The sequence below is a fragment of the Hordeum vulgare genome, chromosome 2H (assembly GCF_904849725.1).
Source record: "Hordeum vulgare subsp. vulgare chromosome 2H, MorexV3_pseudomolecules_assembly, whole genome shotgun sequence".
Lineage (NCBI taxonomy): Eukaryota > Viridiplantae > Streptophyta > Magnoliopsida > Poales > Poaceae > Hordeum > Hordeum vulgare.
Window position 1 is genome coordinate 570,418,753 of NC_058519.1, and position 18,101 is coordinate 570,436,853.

Sequence of the window (18,101 nt, forward strand, 5' to 3'; positions counted from 1 at the left end):
GGACCACCGAAGGGGGGCAACGACCCCGGGAGGCTAGATGGGCTAAGTGGGGAAGGGAACAAGCCCCTAAGTGGGCTGGTGCGCCCCCCACCCAGCCCATGCGCACCAGAGAAAGGGGGAAAGGGGGAACCGTGGCATAGGTGGGCCTAAGGCCCACCAGAGGGGTGCGCCACCCCTCCTCCCTGCCCTGGCCGCCGCCCCCTCTCCCATCTGGGGCTGCCGCACCCCTTGGGGGTGGGAACCCTAAGGGCTGAGCCCCCTCCCTCTCCCCCTATATATAGATGAGGACTCGGGGCTGTTTGAGACACGGTTTCATCTCTCTTTCGGCGCAGCCCTGCTCCTCTCCCTCCTCCTCTCTGCCGGCGCTTGGCGAAGCCGTGCCGGGAGACCTCGTCTCTCTACCGACACCACACCGTCGTGTTGCTGGACTTCTTCCCCAACCTCTCCCTCCTCCTTGCTGGATCAAGTTGCGGGAGACGTCACCGGGCTGCACGTGTGTTGAACGCGGAGGTGCCGTTGTTCGGCACTAGATCGGAATCGCCGCGAGTACGACTCCATCAACCGCGTTCTAGCAACGCTTCCGCTTAACGATCTTCAAAGGTACGAAGACGCTCTTACCCCTCTCTCGTTGCTGGTCTCTCGATAGGAAGATCTGAACATGCGTAGGAAAATTTTGAATTTATGCTACGTTACCCAACAGTGGCATCCGAGCCAGGTTTTCTATGCGTAGATTCTATGCACGAGTAGAACACATAAGTTGTGGGCGATGGTTTGTCAATTTGGTTGCCATTACTAGTCTTATTCTTTTCCGGCGGTATTGTGGGATGAAGCGGCCCGGACCGAGCTTACACGTACGCTTACGTGAGACTGGTTCCACCGACAGACATGCACATCGTGCATAAAGGTGGCTAGCGGGTGTCTGTCTCTCCTACTCTAGTCGGATTGGATTTTATGAAAAGGGTCCTTATGAAGGGTAAATAGCTTTGGCATATCATCGTTGTGGTTGTCACGTAGGTAAGAAGGCGTTCTTGCTAGAAACCCAAATCAGCCACGTAAAACTTGCAACAACAATTAGAGGACGTCTAACTTGTTTTTGCAGGGTTTGACATGTGATGTGATATGGACAAAGTTGTGATGTTGCATGTATGATGTATGAGATGATCATGTTATTGTAATAGGTTTCACGACTTGCATGTCGATGAGTACGACAACCGGCAGGAGCCATAGGAGTTGTCTTAATTTATTGTATGAGATGCAACGCCATGTGCTTACTATTTTACTTCATTGCTAACGGTTATCCATAGTAGTAGTGATAGTAGTAGTTGGCGTGACGACTTCACGGAGACACGATGATGGAGATCATGATGATGGAGATCATGGTGTCACGCCGGTGACGATGATGATCATGCGATGCCTGAAGATGGAGATCGAAAAAGCAAAGATGATAATGGCCATATCATGTCACTATATGATTGCATTGTGATGTTTATCATGTTTTACATCTTATTGCTTAAAATGACGGTAGCATAATAAGATGATCCCTCTTAAAATTTTGAGAACGTATTCCCCTAAGTGTGCACCGTTGCGAAGGTTCGTTGTCTCGAAGCACCACGTGATGATCGGGTGTGATAGATTCTAACGTTCGCATACAACGGGTGTAAGCCAGATTTACACACATAAAACACCTAGGTTGACTCGACGAGCTTAGCATGTACAGACATGACCTCGAATACAAGAGACCGAAAGGTCGAACATGAGTCGTATGGTTGAACACGATCAGCATGAAGTTGCTCACCATGGTGACTAGTGTTGGAATTATGCCCTAGAGGCAATAATAAATATAGTTATTATTATAATTCCTGTATCAAGATAATCGTTTATTATCCATGCTATAATTGTATTGAATAAAGACTCATTTACATGTGTGGATACATAGACAAAACACCGTCCCTAGCAAGCCTCTAGTTGGCTAGCCAGTTGATCAAAGATAGTCAGTGTCTTCTGATTATGAACAAGGTGTTGTTGCTTGATAACTGGATCACGTCATTAGGAGAATCACGTGATGGACTAGACCCAAACTAATAGACGTAGCATGTTGATCGTGTCATTTTGTTGCTACTGTTTTCTGCGTGTCAAGTATTTATTCCTATGACCATGAGATCATATAACTCACTGACACCGGAGGAATGCTTTGTGTGTATCAAACGTCGCAACGTAACTGGGTGACTATAAAGATGCTCTACAGGTATCTCCGAAGGTGTTAGTTGAGTTAGTATGGATCAAGACTGGGATTTGTCACTCCGTGTGAACGGAGAGGTATCTCGGGGCCCACTCGGTAATACAACATCACACACAAGCCTTGCAAACAATGTAACTTAGTGTAAGTTGCGGGATCTTGTATTACGGAACGAGTAAAGAGACTTGCCGGTAAACGAGATTGAAATAGGTATACGGATACTGACAATCGAATCTCGGGCAAGTAACATACCGAAGGACAAAGGGAATGGCATACGGGATTATATGAATCCTTGGCACTGAGGTTCAAACGATAAGATCTTCGTAGAATATGTAGGATCCAATATGGGCATCCAGGTCCCGCTATTAGATATTGACCGAGGAGTCTCTCGGGTCATGTCTACATAGTTCTCGAACCCGCAGGGTCTGCACTCTTAAGGTTCGACGTTGTTTTATGCGTATTTGAGTTATATGGTTGGTTACCGAATGTTGTTCGGAGTCCCGGATGAGATCACGGACGTCACGAGGGTTTCCCGAATAGTCCGGAAACGAAGATTGATATATAGGATGACCTCATTTGATTACCGGAAGGTTTTCGGAGTTACCGGGAATGTACCGGGAATGACGAATGGGTTCCGAGAGTTCACCGGGGGGGGGGGCAACCCACCCCGGGGAAGCCCATAGGCCTTGAGGGTGGCACACCAGCCCTTAGTGGGCTGGTGGGACAGCCCAAAAGGGCTCTATGCGCCAAGAAGAGAAAATCAAGAGAAAAAAAAGGAGGAGGTGGGAAGGAAGGGGGACTCCCTCCCACCAAACCAAGTCCAACTCGGTTTGGGGGGGAGTCCTCCCCCCTTGGACTCGGCCGACCCCCTTGGGGCTCCTTGAGCCCCAAGGCAAGGTCCCCTCCCTCCGACCTATATATACGGAGGTTTTAGGGCTGATTTGAGACGACTTTTCCACGGCAGCCCGACCACATACCTCCAGGGTTTTTCCTCTAGATCGCGTTTCTGCGGAGCTCGGGCGGAGCCCTGCTGAGACAAGGTCATCACCAACCTACGGAGCGCCGTCACGCTGCCGGAGAACTCTTCTACCTCTCCGTCTCTCTTGCTGGATCAAGAAGGCCGAGATCATCGTCGAGCTGTACGTGTGCTGAACGCGGAGGTGCCGTCCGTTCGGTACTAAATCGTGGGACTGATCGCGGGATTATTCGCGGGGCGGATCGAGGGACGTGAGGACGTTCCACTACATCAACCGCGTTCACTATCGCTTCTGTTGTACGATCTACAAGGGTACATAGATCACTCATCCCTCTCGTAGATGGACATCACCATGATAGGTCTTCGTGCGCGTAGGAAAATTTTTGTTTCCCATGCGACGTTCCCCAACAGTGGTATCAGAGCTAGGTTCATGCGTAGATGTCTTCTCGAGTAGAACACAAAAGTTTTTGTGGGCGGTGATGTGCGTTTTGCTGCCCTCCTTAGTCTTTTCTTGATTCCGCGGTATTGTTGGATTGAAGCGGCTTGGACCGACATTACTCGTACGCTTACGAGAGACTGGTTTCATCGTTACGAGTAACTCCATTGCTCAAAGATGACTGGCAAGTGTCGGTTTCTCCAACTTTAGTTGAATCGGATTTGACCGAGGAGGTCCTTGGATGAGGTTAAATAGCAACTCATATATCTCCATTGTGGTGCTTGCGTAAGTAAGATGCGATCCTACTAGATACCCATGGTCACCACGTAAAACATGCAACAACAAAATTAGAGGACGTCTAACTTGTTTTTGCAGGGTATGCTTGTGATGTGATATGGACAATGATGTGATGTGATATATTGGATGTATGAGATGATCATGTTGTAATAGAAATATCGACTTGCACGTCGATGGTACGACAACCGGCAGGAGCCATAGGGTTGTCTTTATACTAACGTGTGTGCTTGCAAATGCGTTTACTATTTTGCTAGGATGTAGCTTTAGTAGTAATAGCATGAGTAGCACGACAACCCCGATGGCAACACGTTGATGGAGATCATGGTGTGGCGCCGGTGCTTTGGTGATGGAGATCAAGAAGCACGTGATGATGGCCATATCATGTCACTTATGAATTGCATGTAATGTTAATCCTTTTATGCACCTTATTTTGCTTAGAACGGCGGTAGCATTATGAGGTGATCTCTCACTAAAATTTCAAGACGAAATTGTGTTCTCCCCGACTGTGCACCATTGCTACAGTTCGTCGTTTCGAGACACCACGTGATGATCGGGTGTGATAGACTCAACGTTCACATACAACGGGTGCAAACATGGCCTCGGAACACATGAGACCGAAAGGTTGATCATGAATCATATAGATGATATGATTAGCATAGGGATGCTTACCACTGAAACTATACTCAACTCACGTGATGATCGGACTTGAGCTGGTGTAAGTGGATCATGAACCACTCAAATGACTAGAGAGATGTACTTTTTGAGTGGGAGTTTAGCGAATAATTTGATTAAGTTAAACTCTAATTATCTTGAACATAGTCTAAGTCCACTTTGAATATATTTGTGTTGTAGATCATGGCTCACGCGACAGTCATCCTGAATTTTAATACGTTCCTAGAGAAAGCTAAGTTGAAAGATGATAGAAGCAACTTTGTAGACTGGCTCGTAATCTTAAGCTAATCTTACAAGCTGGGAAGAAGGATCATGTCCTTAATGCTGCGTTAGGAGATGAACCACCCGCTACGGCTGATCAGGATGTTAAGAACGCTTGGTTAGCACGTAAGGAGGACTACTCAATAGTTCAATGTGCAGTCTTGTATGGCTTAGAACCGGGACTTCAACGTCGCTTTGAGCGTCATGGAGCATTTGAGATGTTCCAGGAGTTGGAGTTTATCTTTCAGAAGAACGCCCAGATCGAGAGGTATGAGACCTCCGATAAATTCTATGCTTGCAAGATGGAGGAAAACTCGTCTGTCAGTGAACATGTGCTCAAAATGTCTGGGTACTCAAACCGTCTAGCTGAGCTGGGGATTGAACTCCCGCAAGAAGCTATCACTGACAGAATCCTTCAATCACTGCCGCCAAGCTATAAAGGCTTTGTGTTGAACTACAACATGCAAGGGATAAACAAGTCTCCCGGCGAGTTGTTTGCGATGCTGAAAGTCGCAGAGTCTGAACTCCGTAAAGAGCATCAAGTGTTGATGGTGAATAAGACCACTAGTTTCAAGAGAAACGACAAAGGCAAGAAGGGCAATTCGAAGAAGAGCGGCAAGCCTGTTGCCAATCCCACGAAGAAACCCAAAGCTGGACCTAAGCCGGAAACGGAGTGTTACTATTGCAAGGGTATGGGTCACTGGAAGCGCAATTGCCCCAAGTATCTAGCAGATAAGAAGGCGGCCGAAGAAAAATCAGGTATATTTGATATACATGTTATTGATGTGTACTTAACCGGCTCTTGTAGTAGTGCCTGGGTATTCGATACCGGTTCTGTTGCTCATATTTGCAACTCGAAACAGGAACTGCGGAATAGAAGAAGGCTGGCGAAAGATGAAGTGACGATGAGCGTAGGAAATGGTTCCAAGGTTGATGCAATCGCCGTCGGCACAGTGTCACTTCAGTTACCGTCAGGATTAGTGATGAACTTAAATCATTGTTATTTAGTGCCTGCGTTGAGCATGGACATTATATCCGGATCTTGTTTATTGCGAGACGGTTACTCTTTTAAGTCAGAGAATAATGGTTGTTCTATTTCTATGAGTAACATCTTTTACGGTCATGCACCGAATGTGAGAGGATTGTTCATATTGAATCTTGATAGCGATACACATATACATAACATTGAGACTAAAACAGTTAGAGTTAACAATGATAGCGCCATATTTTTGTGGCACTGACGCTTAGGTCATATTGGTGTAAAGCGCATGAAGAAACTCCATGCTGATGGACTTTTGGAATCACTTGACTTTGAGTCACTTGACACGTGCGAACCATGCCTCATGGGCAAGATGACTAAAACTCCGTTCTCCGGAACAATGGAGCGTGCAAGTGACTTGTTGGAAATCATACATACCGATGTGTGTGGTCCGATGAGCGTGGAGGCACGCGGCGGATATCGTTATTTTCTCACCTTCACTGAAGATTTAAGTAGACATGGTTATGTCTACTTGATGAAGCACAAGTCTGAAACATTTGAAAAGTTCAAGCAATTTCAGAGTGAAGTGGAAAATCATCGTAGCAAGAAGATCAAGTTCCTACGGTCTGATCGTGGGGGTGAATATCTGAGTTTCGAGTTTGGTACTCACTTAAGACAATGTGGAATTGTTTCACAGTTAACACCGCCTGGAACACCACAGCGTAATGGTGTGTCCGAACGTCGTAATCGTACTCTATTAGAGATGGTGCGATCTATGATGTCTCTTACTGATTTGCCGTTATCATTTTGGGGTTATGCATTAGAAACAGCTGCATTCACTTTAAATAGGGCACCATCAAAATCCGTTGAGACGACACCATACGAACTGTGGTATGGCAAAAGGCCAAAGTTGTCGTTTCTTAAAGTTTGGGGATGTGATGCTTATGTCAAAAAGCTTCAGCCTGAAAAGCTGGAACCCAAAGCGGAAAAGTGCGTCTTCATAGGTTACCCAAAAGAGACAGTTGTGTACACCTTCTATCTCAAATCCGAGGGCAAAGTGTTTGTTGCTAAAAACGGAGCTTTTCTCGAGAAGGAGTTTCTCTCGAGAGAATTGAGTGGGAGGAAGATAGAACTTGACAAGGTTGTCGAACCTCTCATCCCTCTGGATGGTGGCACAGGGCAAGGGGAAACCTCTGTCATTGAGACGCCGGTTGAGGAGGAAGTTAATGATGATGATCATGAAACTCCAGTTCAAGTTTCTATCGAACCACGCAGGTCGACGAGACCACGTGCTGCTCCAGAGTGGTATGGTAATCCCGTCTTATCAATCATGTTGTTAGACATCAATGAACCTGCGAATTATGAAGAAGCAATGGTGGGCCCAGATTCCAACAAATGGCTGGAAGCCATGAAGTCCGAGATAGGATCCATGTATGAGAACAAAGTGTGGACTTTGGAGGTACTGCCTGAGGGCCGCAAGGCCATTCAGAACAAATGGATCTTTAAGAGGAAGACGGACGCTGACGGTAATGTGACCGTTTATAAAGCTCGACTTGTGGCAAAGGGTTTTTCACAAGTTCAAGGAGTTGACTACGATGAGACTTTCTCACCCGTAGCGATGCTTAAGTCCGTCAGAATCATGTTAGCAATAGCTGCATTTTTCGATTATGAAATCTGGCAGATGGATGACAAAACGACGTTCCTTAACGGTTTCCTTAAGGAAGAGTTGTATATGATACAACCCGAAGGTTTTGTCGATCCTAAGAATGCTAACAAGGTGTGCAAGCTCCAGCGGTCCATTTATGGACTGGTGCAAGCATCTCGGAGTTGGAACAAACGTTTTGATGAGGTGATCAAAGCATTTGGGTTTATACAAGTGGTTGGAGAATCTTGTATCTACAAGAAAGTGAGTGGGAGCTCTGTGGCGTTTCTAATATTATATGTGGATGACATATTACTGATTGGAAACAACATAGAGTTTTTAGAGAGCATAAAGGATTACTTGAATAAAAGTTTCTCTATGAAGGACCTAGGAGAAGCTGCTTACATTCTAGGCATTAAGATCTATAGGGATAGATCAAAACGCCTGATAGGACTTTCACAAAGCACATACCTTGATAAAGTTTTGAAGAGGTTCAAAATGGAACAGTCCAAGAAAGGGTTCTTGCCAGTTCTACAAGGTACGAGATTGAGTAAGACTCAGTGCCCAGCAACTGATGAAGATAGAGAGCATATGCGCTCCGTCCCCTATGCTTCAGCCATAGGTTCTATCATGTATGCGATGATGTGCACTAGACCGGATGTTAGCCTGGCCATAAGTATGGCAGGTAGGTTCCAGAGTAATCCAGGAGTGGATCACTGGACAGCGGTCAAGAATATCCTGAAGTACCTGAAAAGGACTAAGGAGATGTTTCTCGTGTATGGAGGTGACGAAGAGCTCGCCGTAAAAGGTTACGTCGATGCAAGCTTTGACACAGATCCGGACGACTCTAAGTCGCAAACCGGATACATATTTATTCTTAATGGGGGTGCAGTAAGCTGGTGCAGTTCCAAGCAAAGCGTCGTAGCAGATTCTACATGTGAAGCGGAGTACATGGCTGCCTCGGAGGCGGCTAAGGAGGGTGTCTGGATGAAGCAGTTCATGACGGATCTTGGAGTGGTGCCAAGCGCACTGAATCCAATAACCTTGTTCTGTGACAACACTGGTGCCATTGCCTTAGCAAAGGAACCACGGTTTCACAAGAAGTCCAGACACATCAAACGACGCTTCAACCTCATCCGCGACTACGTCGAGGGAGAGGACGTGAATATATGCAAAGTGCACACGGATCTGAATGTAGCGGACCCGCTGACTAAACCTCTTCCACGGCCAAAACATGATCAACACCAGAACTGTATGGGTGTTAGATTTATTACAATGTAATTCACATGGTGATGTGAGGGCTAGATTATTGACTCTAGTGCAAGTGGGAGACAGTTGGAATTATGCCCTAGAGGCAATAATAAATATAGTTATTATTATAATTCATGTATCAAGATAATCGTTTATTATCCATGCTATAATTGTATTAAATAAAGACTCATTTACATGTGTGGATACATAGACAAAACACCGTCCCTAGCAAGCCTCTAGTTGGCTAGCCAGTTGATCAAAGATAGTCAGTGTCTTCTGATTATGAACAAGGTGTTGTTGCTTGATAACTGGATCACATCATTAGGACAATCACGTGATGGACTAGACCCAAACTAATAGACGTAGCATGTTGATCGTGTCATTTTGTTGCTACTGTTTTCTGCGTGTCAAGTATTTATTCCTATGACCATGAGATCATATAACTCACTGACACCGGAGGAATGCTTTGTGTGTATCAAACGTCGCAACGTAACTGGGTGACTATAAAGATGCTCTACAGGTATCTCCGAAGGTGTTAGTTGAGTTAGTATGGATCAAGACTGGGATTTGTCACTCCGTGTGAACGGAGAGGTATCTCGGGGCCCACTCGGTAATACAACATCACACACAAGCCTTGCAAGCAATGTAACTTAGTGTAAGTTGCGGGATCTTGTATTACGGAACGAGTAAAGAGACTTGCCGATAAACGAGATTGAAATAGGTATACGGATACTGACGATCGAATCTCGGGCAAGTAACATACCGAAGGACAAAGGGAATGACATACGGGATTATATGAATCCTTGGCACTGAGGTTCAAACGATAAGATCTTCGTAGAATATGTAGGATCCAATATGGGCATCCAGGTCCCGCTATTGGATATTGACCGACGAGTCTCTCGGGTCATGTCTACATAGTTCTCGAACCCGCAGGGTCTGCACACTTAAGGTTCGATGTTGTTTTATGCGTATTTGAGTTATATGGTTGGTTACCGAATGTTGTTCGGAGTCCCGGATGAGATCACGGACGTCACGAGGGTTTCCGGAATAGTCCGGAAACGAAGATTGATATATAGGATGACCTCATTTGATTACCGGAAGGTTTTCGGAGTTACCGGGAATGTACCGGGAATGACGAATGGGTTCCGAGAGTTCACCGGGGGGGGCAACCCACCCCGGGGAAGCCCATAGGCCTTGAGGGTGGCACACCAGCCCTTAGTGGGCTGGTGGGACAGCCCAAAAGGGCTCTATGCGCCAAGAAGAGAAAATCAAGAGAAAAGAAAAAAAAGGAGGAGGTGGGAAGGAAGGGGGACTCCCTCCCACCAAACCAAGTCCAACTCGGTTTGGGGGGGAGTCCGCCCCCCTTGGACTCGGCCGACCCCCTTGGGGCAAGGTCCCCTCCCTCCCACCTATATATACGGAGGTTTTAGGGCTGATTTGAGACGACTTTTCCACGGCAGCCCGACCACATACCTCCAGGGTTTTTCCTCTAGATCGCGTTTTTGCGGAGCTCGGGCGGAGCCCTGCTGAGACAAGGTCATCACCAACCTCCAGAGCGCCGTCACGCTGCCGGAGAACTCTTCTACCTCTCCGTCTCTCTTGCTGGATCAAGAAGGCCGAGATCATCATCGAGCTGTACGTGTGCTGAACGCGGAGGTGCCGTCCGTTCGGTACTAGATCGTGGGACTGATCGCGGGATTGTTCGCGGGGCGGATCGAGGGACGTGAGGACGTTCCACTACATCAACCGCGTTCACTAACGCTTCTGCTATACGATTTACAAGGGTACGTAGATCACTCATCCCCTCTCGTAGATGGACATCACCATGATAGGTCTTCGTGCGCGTAGGAAATTTTTTGTTTCCCATGCGACGTTCCCCAACAACTAGTCCGTCTCACGTGATGATCGGACACGGGTTAGTCAACATGGATCATGTATCACTTAGATGACTAGAGGGATGTCGATTTAAGTGGGAGTTCATACTTAATTTGATTAAATGAATTTAATTGTCATGAACTTAGTCTAAAAGTTGTCTTTACAAATATTGTAGATGTCCAACGTCAACCTCAACTTCAACGCATTCCTAGAGAAAAACAAGCTGAAAGATGATGGTAGCAACTATGCGGACTGGGTTCGCAACCTGAAGCTCATCCTTGAAGCAAGTAAAAAGGCTTATGTCCTTAATGCGCCGCTAGGTGACCCTCCCGCTCCCGCAACAGCCCAGGACATTCTAAACGTCTGGCAAGCGCGGAGTGATGACTACTCTCTGGTCAGGTGTGGCATGTTTACCAGTCTAGAAACGGGGCTCCAAAGACGTTTTGAGCAACACGAGGCATATGAGATGTTCCAAGAGCTGAAGCTAGTTTTTCAAGCTCATGCCCGTGTCGAGAGATATGAAGTCTCCGACAAGTTCTTCAGCTGTAAGATGGAGGAGAACAGTTCTGTCAGTGAGCACATACTCAAAATGTCTGGGTTATACGGTCGTCTGACTTCACTTGGAGTCGAACTTCCAGATGATGCTATCATTGACAGAATCCTCCAGTCTCTCCCACCAAGCTACAAAGGCTTTGTGCTTAACTACAACATGCAAGGGATGGAGAAAACCATTCCCGAGTTGTACTCGATGCTCAAGTCTGCAGAAGTAGAAATCAAGAAGGAGCATCAAGTGTTGATGGTCAACAAGACCACTAGTTTCAAGAAAGGCAGGGGTAAGAAGAACTTCAAGAAAGACGGCAAAGCTGTTGCCGTGCCCGGTAAGCCAGATGCCGGGAAGAAGAAAAAGAACGGACCCAAGCCTGAGACTGAGTGCTTCTATTGCAAGGGAAAGGGTCACTGGAAGCGGAACTGCCCCAAATACTTAGCGGACAAGAAGGCCGGCAACGTTAAAGGTATATGTGATATACATGTTATTGATGTGTACCTTACCAGCGCTCGTAGTAGCTCCTGGGTATTTGATACCGGTGCTGTTGCTCACATTTGCAACTCAAAGCAGGAAGTGCAGAATAAGCGGAGACTGGCCAAGGACGAGGTGACGATGCGCGTCGGGAATGGTTCAAAGGTCGATGTGATCGTCGTCGGCACGTACCTCTACATCTACCGTCGGGATTAGTTTTAAACCTTAATAATTGTTATTTAGTACCAGCTTTAAGCATGAACATTGTATCAGGGTCTTGCTTAATGCGTGACGGCTACTCATTTAAGTCAGAGAATAATGGTTGTTCTATTTATATGAGTGATATGTTTTATGGTCATGCTCCACTGGTGAATGGTTTATTCTTGATGAATCTCGATCGTGATGTTACACATATTCATAGCGTGAGTACCAAAAGATGCAAAGTTGATAATGATAGTCCCACATACTTGTGGCACTGCCGCCTTGGTCATATCGACGTTAAACGCATGAAGAAGCTCCATACTGATGGACTATTGGAGTCTCTTGACTTTGAATCATTTGACACATGCGAACCGTGCCTCATGGGCAAGATGACTAAGACTCCATTCTCAGGAATAATGGAGAGAGCAACCGACTTATTGGAAATAATACATACTGATGTGTGTGGTCCAATGAACGTTGAAGCTCGCGGTGGTTATCGTTATGTTCTCACTCTCACCGATGATTTGAGTAGGTATGGGTATATCTACTTGATGAAGCACAAATCTGAGACGTTTGAAAAGTTCAAGGAGTTTCAGAGTGAGGTTGAGAATCAACGTGACAGAAAAATTAAATGTCTACGATCCGATCGTGGAGGAGAATATTTGAGTCACGAGTTTGGCACACACCTAAGGAAGTGTGGAATCGTTTCACAACTGACGCCGCCTGGCACACCGCAGCGCAACGGAGTGTCTGAACGTCGTAATCGCACTTTATTAGATATGGTACGATCTATGATGTCTCTCACCGACTTACCGCTATCATTTTGGGGATACGCATTAGAAACTGCAGCATTCACTTTAAATAGGGCACCGTCTAAATCCGTTGAGACGACACCGTATGAACTATGGTTTGGCAAGAAACCTAAGTTGTCGTTTCTTAAAGTTTGGGGCTGCGATGCTTATGTGAAGAAACTTCAACCAGAAAAGCTCGAACCCAAAGCGGAGAAATGCGTATTCATAGGATACCCTAAGGAAACTATTGGGTATACCTTCTATCTTAGATCCGAAGGTAAAACCTTTGTTGCCAAGAACGGATCCTTTCTAGAGAAAGAGTTTCTCTCGAAAGAAGTAAGTGGGAGGAAGGTAGAACTTCATGAGGTAATTGCACCCCCTCTCGAACAGGAAAGTAGCGCAGCGCGGGAAGTTGTTCCTGTGGCGCCTACACCGACTGAAGAGGAAGTTAATGATGATCATCATGAAGCTTCGGATCAAGTTACTACTGAACCGCGAAGGTCCACAAGGGTACGCTCCGCACCAGAGTGGTACGGCAACCCTGTGATGGAAATCATGTTGTTAGACAATGGTGAACCTTCGAACTATGAAGAAGCGATGGCGGGCCCGGATTCCAACAAATGGCTTGAGGCCATGAAATCCGAGATAGGATCCATGTATGAGAACAAAGTATGGACTTTGGTGGACTTGCCCGATGACCGGTGAGCCATAGAAAATAAATGGATCTTCAAGAAGAAGACTGATGCAAACGGTAATGTAACCGTTTACAAAGCTTGACTTGTCGCAAAGGGTTTTCGACAAATTCAAGGAGTTGACTACGAAGAGACTTTCTCTCCCGTAGCGAAGCTGAAATCAGTCCGAATCATGTTAGCAATTGCCGCCTTTTATGATTATGAAATTTGGCAAATGGACGTCAAAACGGCGTTCCTTAACGGGAACCTTAAGGAAGAGTTGTATATGATGCAACCAGAAGGTTTTGTCGACCCTAAGGGTGCTAACAAAGTATGCAAGCTCCAACGCTCCATCTATGGGCTGGTGCAAGCATCTCGGAGTTGGAACATTCGCTTTAATGACGTGATTAAAGCGTTTGGGTTCATACAGGTTTACGGAGAAGCCTGTCTATACAAGAAAGTGAGTGGGAGCTCTGTAGCTTTCCTCGTACTGTATGTGGATGACATATTATTGATGGGGAATGATATAGAGATGTTGGAGAGCATAAAGGCCTATTTGAACAAGAGTTTTTCAATGAAGGACCTTGGAGAAGTTGCATACATATTAGGCATCAAGATCTATAGAGATAGATCGAGACGCCTCATAGTTCTTTCGCAAAGTACATACCTTGACAAGATATTGAAGAAATTCAATATGGAAAACTCAAAGAAAGGGTTCTTGGCAGTTTTGCAAGGTACGAGATTGAGTAAGACTCAGTCGCCGACCACGGCAGCAGATAGAGAGAAGATGAGTTCTGTCCCCTACGCTTCAGCCGTGGGCTCTCTAATGTATGCCATGCTGTGTACTAGACCTGATATAAACCTTGACATAAGCTTGGTAGGGAGGTACCAAAGTAATCCCGGTACGGAACACTGGACAGCGGTCAAGAATATCCTTAAGTACCTGAAAAGGACTAAGGAAATGTTTCTCATTTATGGAGGTGACGAAGAGCTCGTCGTAAAGGGTTACGTCGACGCTAGCTTCGACACAGATCCGGATGACTCTAAGTCACAAACCGGATACGTATATGTGTTGAATGGTGGGGCAGTGAGCTGGTGCAGCAGCAAGCAAGAAGTCGTGGCAGCATCTACATGTGAAGCGGAGTACATAGCTGCTTCAGAAGCGGCTCATGAAGGAATTTGGATGAAGGAGCTCATCACCGACCTTGGAGTGGTTCCAAGCGCGTCGAGTCCTATGACACTCTTCTGTGATAACACTGGAGCCATTGCCATAGCCAAGGAGCCCAGGTTTCACCAGAAGACGAAGCACATCAAGCGCCGCTACAACTCCATCCAGGACCATGTCCAGAGTGGAGTGATAGATATTTGTAAAGTACACACGGATCTGAATATTGCAGACCCGTTGACTAAACCTCTTCCACGAGCAAAACATGATCAACACCGTAATGCTATGGGTGTTCGATACATCACAATGTAACTAGATTATTGACTCTAGTGCAAGTGGGAGACTGTTGGAAATATGCCCTAGAGGCAATAATAAAATGGTTATTATCATATTTCCTTGTTCATGATAATCGTCTATCGTTCATGCTATAATTGTATTAACAGGAAACAGTAATACATGTGTGAATGAATAGATCACAATGTGTCCCTAGCAAGCCTCTAGTTGGCTAGCTCGTTAGTCAATAGATGATCATGGTTTCCTGATCATGGGCATTAGATGTCATTGATAACGGGATCACATCATTGGGAGAATGATGTGATGGACAGACCCAATCCTAAGCCTAGCACTAGATCGTATTGTTCGTATGCTAATGCTTTTCTAATGTCAAGTATATTTTCCTTCGACCGTGAGATTGTGCAACTCCCGGATACCGTAGGAGTGCTTTGGGTGTATCAAACGTCACAACGTAACTGGGTGACTATAAAGGTGCACTACGGGTACCTCCGAAAGTGTCTGTTGGATTGGTACGAATCGAGATCGGGATTTGTCACTCCGTGTGACGGAGAGGTATCTCTGGGCCCACTCGGTAGAACATCATCATGAGCTCAATGTGACTAAGGAGTTAGTCACACGATGACGTGCTACGGAACGAGTAAAGAGACTTACCGGTAATGAGATTGAACAAGGTATAGGTATACCGACGATCGAATCTCGGGCAAGTTCTATACCGACAGACAAAGGGAATCGTATACGGGATTGATTGAATCCTTGACATCGTGGTTCATCCGATGAGATCATCGTGGAGCTAGTGGGAGCCAGCATGGGTATCCAGACCCCGCTGATGGTTATTGGCCAGAGAGGTGTCTCGGTCATGTCTGCCTGTCTCCCGAACCCGTAGGGTCTACACACTTAAGGTTCGATGACGCTAGGGTTATAGGGAATTGTTGTACGAGGTTACCGAAAGTTGTTCGGAGTCCCGGATGAGATCCCGGACGTCACGAGGAGCTCCGGAATGGTCCGGAGGTAAAGATTGATATATAGGACGGATGGTTTTGGACAACGGAAGTGTTTCGGGCGTCACCAGTAACGTACCGGGACCACCGGGACCACCGGAGTGTTGGAGAACGTCGCATGGGAAACAAAAATTTTCCTACGCGCACGAAGACCTATCATGGTGATGTCCATCTACGAGAGGGGATGAGTGATCTACGTACCCTTGTAGATCGTACAGCAGAAGCGTTAGTGAACGCGGTTGATGTAGTGGAACGTCCTCACGTCCCTCGATCCGCCCCGCGAACAATCCCGCGATCAGTCCCACGATCTAGTACCGAACGGACGGCACCTCCGCGTTCAGCACACGTACAGCTCGACGATGATCTCAGCCTTCTTGATCCAGCAAGAGAGACGGAGAGGTAGAAGAGTTCTCCGGCAGCGTGACGGCGCTCCGGAGGTTGGTGATGACCTTGTCTCAGCAGGGCTCCGCCCGAGCTCCGAAGAAACGCGATCTAGAGGAAAAACCGTGGAGGTATGTGGTCGGGCTGCCGTGGAAAAGTCGTCTCAAATCAGCCCTAAAACCTCCATATATATAGGTGGGAGGGAGGGGACCTTGCCTTGGGGCTCAAGGAGCCCCAAGGGGGTCGGCCGAGTCCAAGCGGGGAGGACTCCCCCCCAAACCGAGTTGGACTTGGTTTGGTGGGAGGGAGTCCCCCTTCCTTCCCACCTCCTCCTTTTTTTTTCCTCTTGATTTTCTTCTTCTTGGCGCATAGAGCCCTTTTGGGCTGTCCCACCAGCCCACTAAGGGCTGGTGTGCCACCCTCAAGGCCTATGGGCTTCCCCGGGGTGGGTTGCCCTCCCCCGGTGAACTCCCGAAACCCATTCGTCATTCCCGATACATTCCCGGTAACTCCGAAAACCTTCCGGTAATCAAATGAGGTCATCCTATATATCAATCTTCATTTCCGGACTATTCTGGAAACCCTCGTGACGTCCGTGATCTCATCCGGGACTCCGAACAACATTCGGTAACCAACCATATAACTCAAATACGCATAAAACAACGTCGAACCTTAAGTGTGCAGACCCTGCGGGTTCGAGAACTATGTAGACATGACCCGAGAGACTCGTCGGTCAATATCCAATAGCGGGACCTGGATGCCCATATTGGATCCTACATATTCTACGAAGATCTTATCGTTTGAACCTCAGTGCCAAGGATTCATATAATCCCGTATGTCATTCCCTTTGTCCTTCGGTATGTTACTTGCCCGAGATTCGATCGTCAGTATCCGCATACCTATTTCAATCTCGTTTACTGGCAAGTCTCTTTACTCGTTCCGTAATACAAGATCCCGCAACTTACACTAAGTTACATTGCTTGCAAGGCTTATGTGTGATGTTGCATTACCGAGTGGGCCCCGAGATACCTCTCCGTCACACGGAGTGACAAATCCTAGTCTCGATCCATACTAACTCAACTAACACCTCCGGAGATACCTGTAGAGCATCTTTATAGTCACCCAGTTACGTTGCAACGTTTGATACACAAAAAGCATTCCTCCGGTGTCAGTGAGTTATATGATCTCATGGTCATAGGAATAAATACTTGACACGCAGAAAACAGTAGCAACAAAATGACACGATCAACATGCTACGTCTATTAGTTTGGGTCTAGTCCATCACGTGATTTCTCCTATATTAGTTTGGGTCTATTAGTTTGAGTCTTCATTCAATACAATTATAGCATGGATAATAAATGATTATCTTGATACAGGAATTATAATAATAACTATATTTATTATTGCCTCTAGGGCATAATTCCAACAGTCTCCCACTTGCACTAGAGTCAATAATCTAGCCCTCACATCACCATGTGAATTACATTGTAATAAATCTAACACCCATACAGTTCTGGTGTTGATCATGTTTTGGCCGTGGAAGAGGTTTAGTCAGCGGGTCCGCTACATTCAGATCCGTGTGCACTTTGCATATATTCACGTCCTCTCCCTCGACGTAGTCGCGGATGAGGTTGAAGCGTCGTTTGATGTGTCTGGTCTTCTTGTGAAACTGTGGTTCCTTTGCTAAGGCAATGGCACCAGTGTTGTCACAGAACAAGGTTATTGGATTCAGTGCGCTTGGCACCACTCCAAGATCCGTCATGAACTGCTTCATCCAGACACCCTCCTTAGCCGCCTCCGAGGCAGCCATGTACTCCGCTTCACATGTAGAATCTGCTATGACGCTTTGCTTGGAACTGCACCAGCTTACTGCACCCCCATTAAGAATAAATACTTATCCGGTTTGCGACTTAGAGTCGTCCGGATCTGTGTCAAAGCTTGCATCGACGTAACCTTT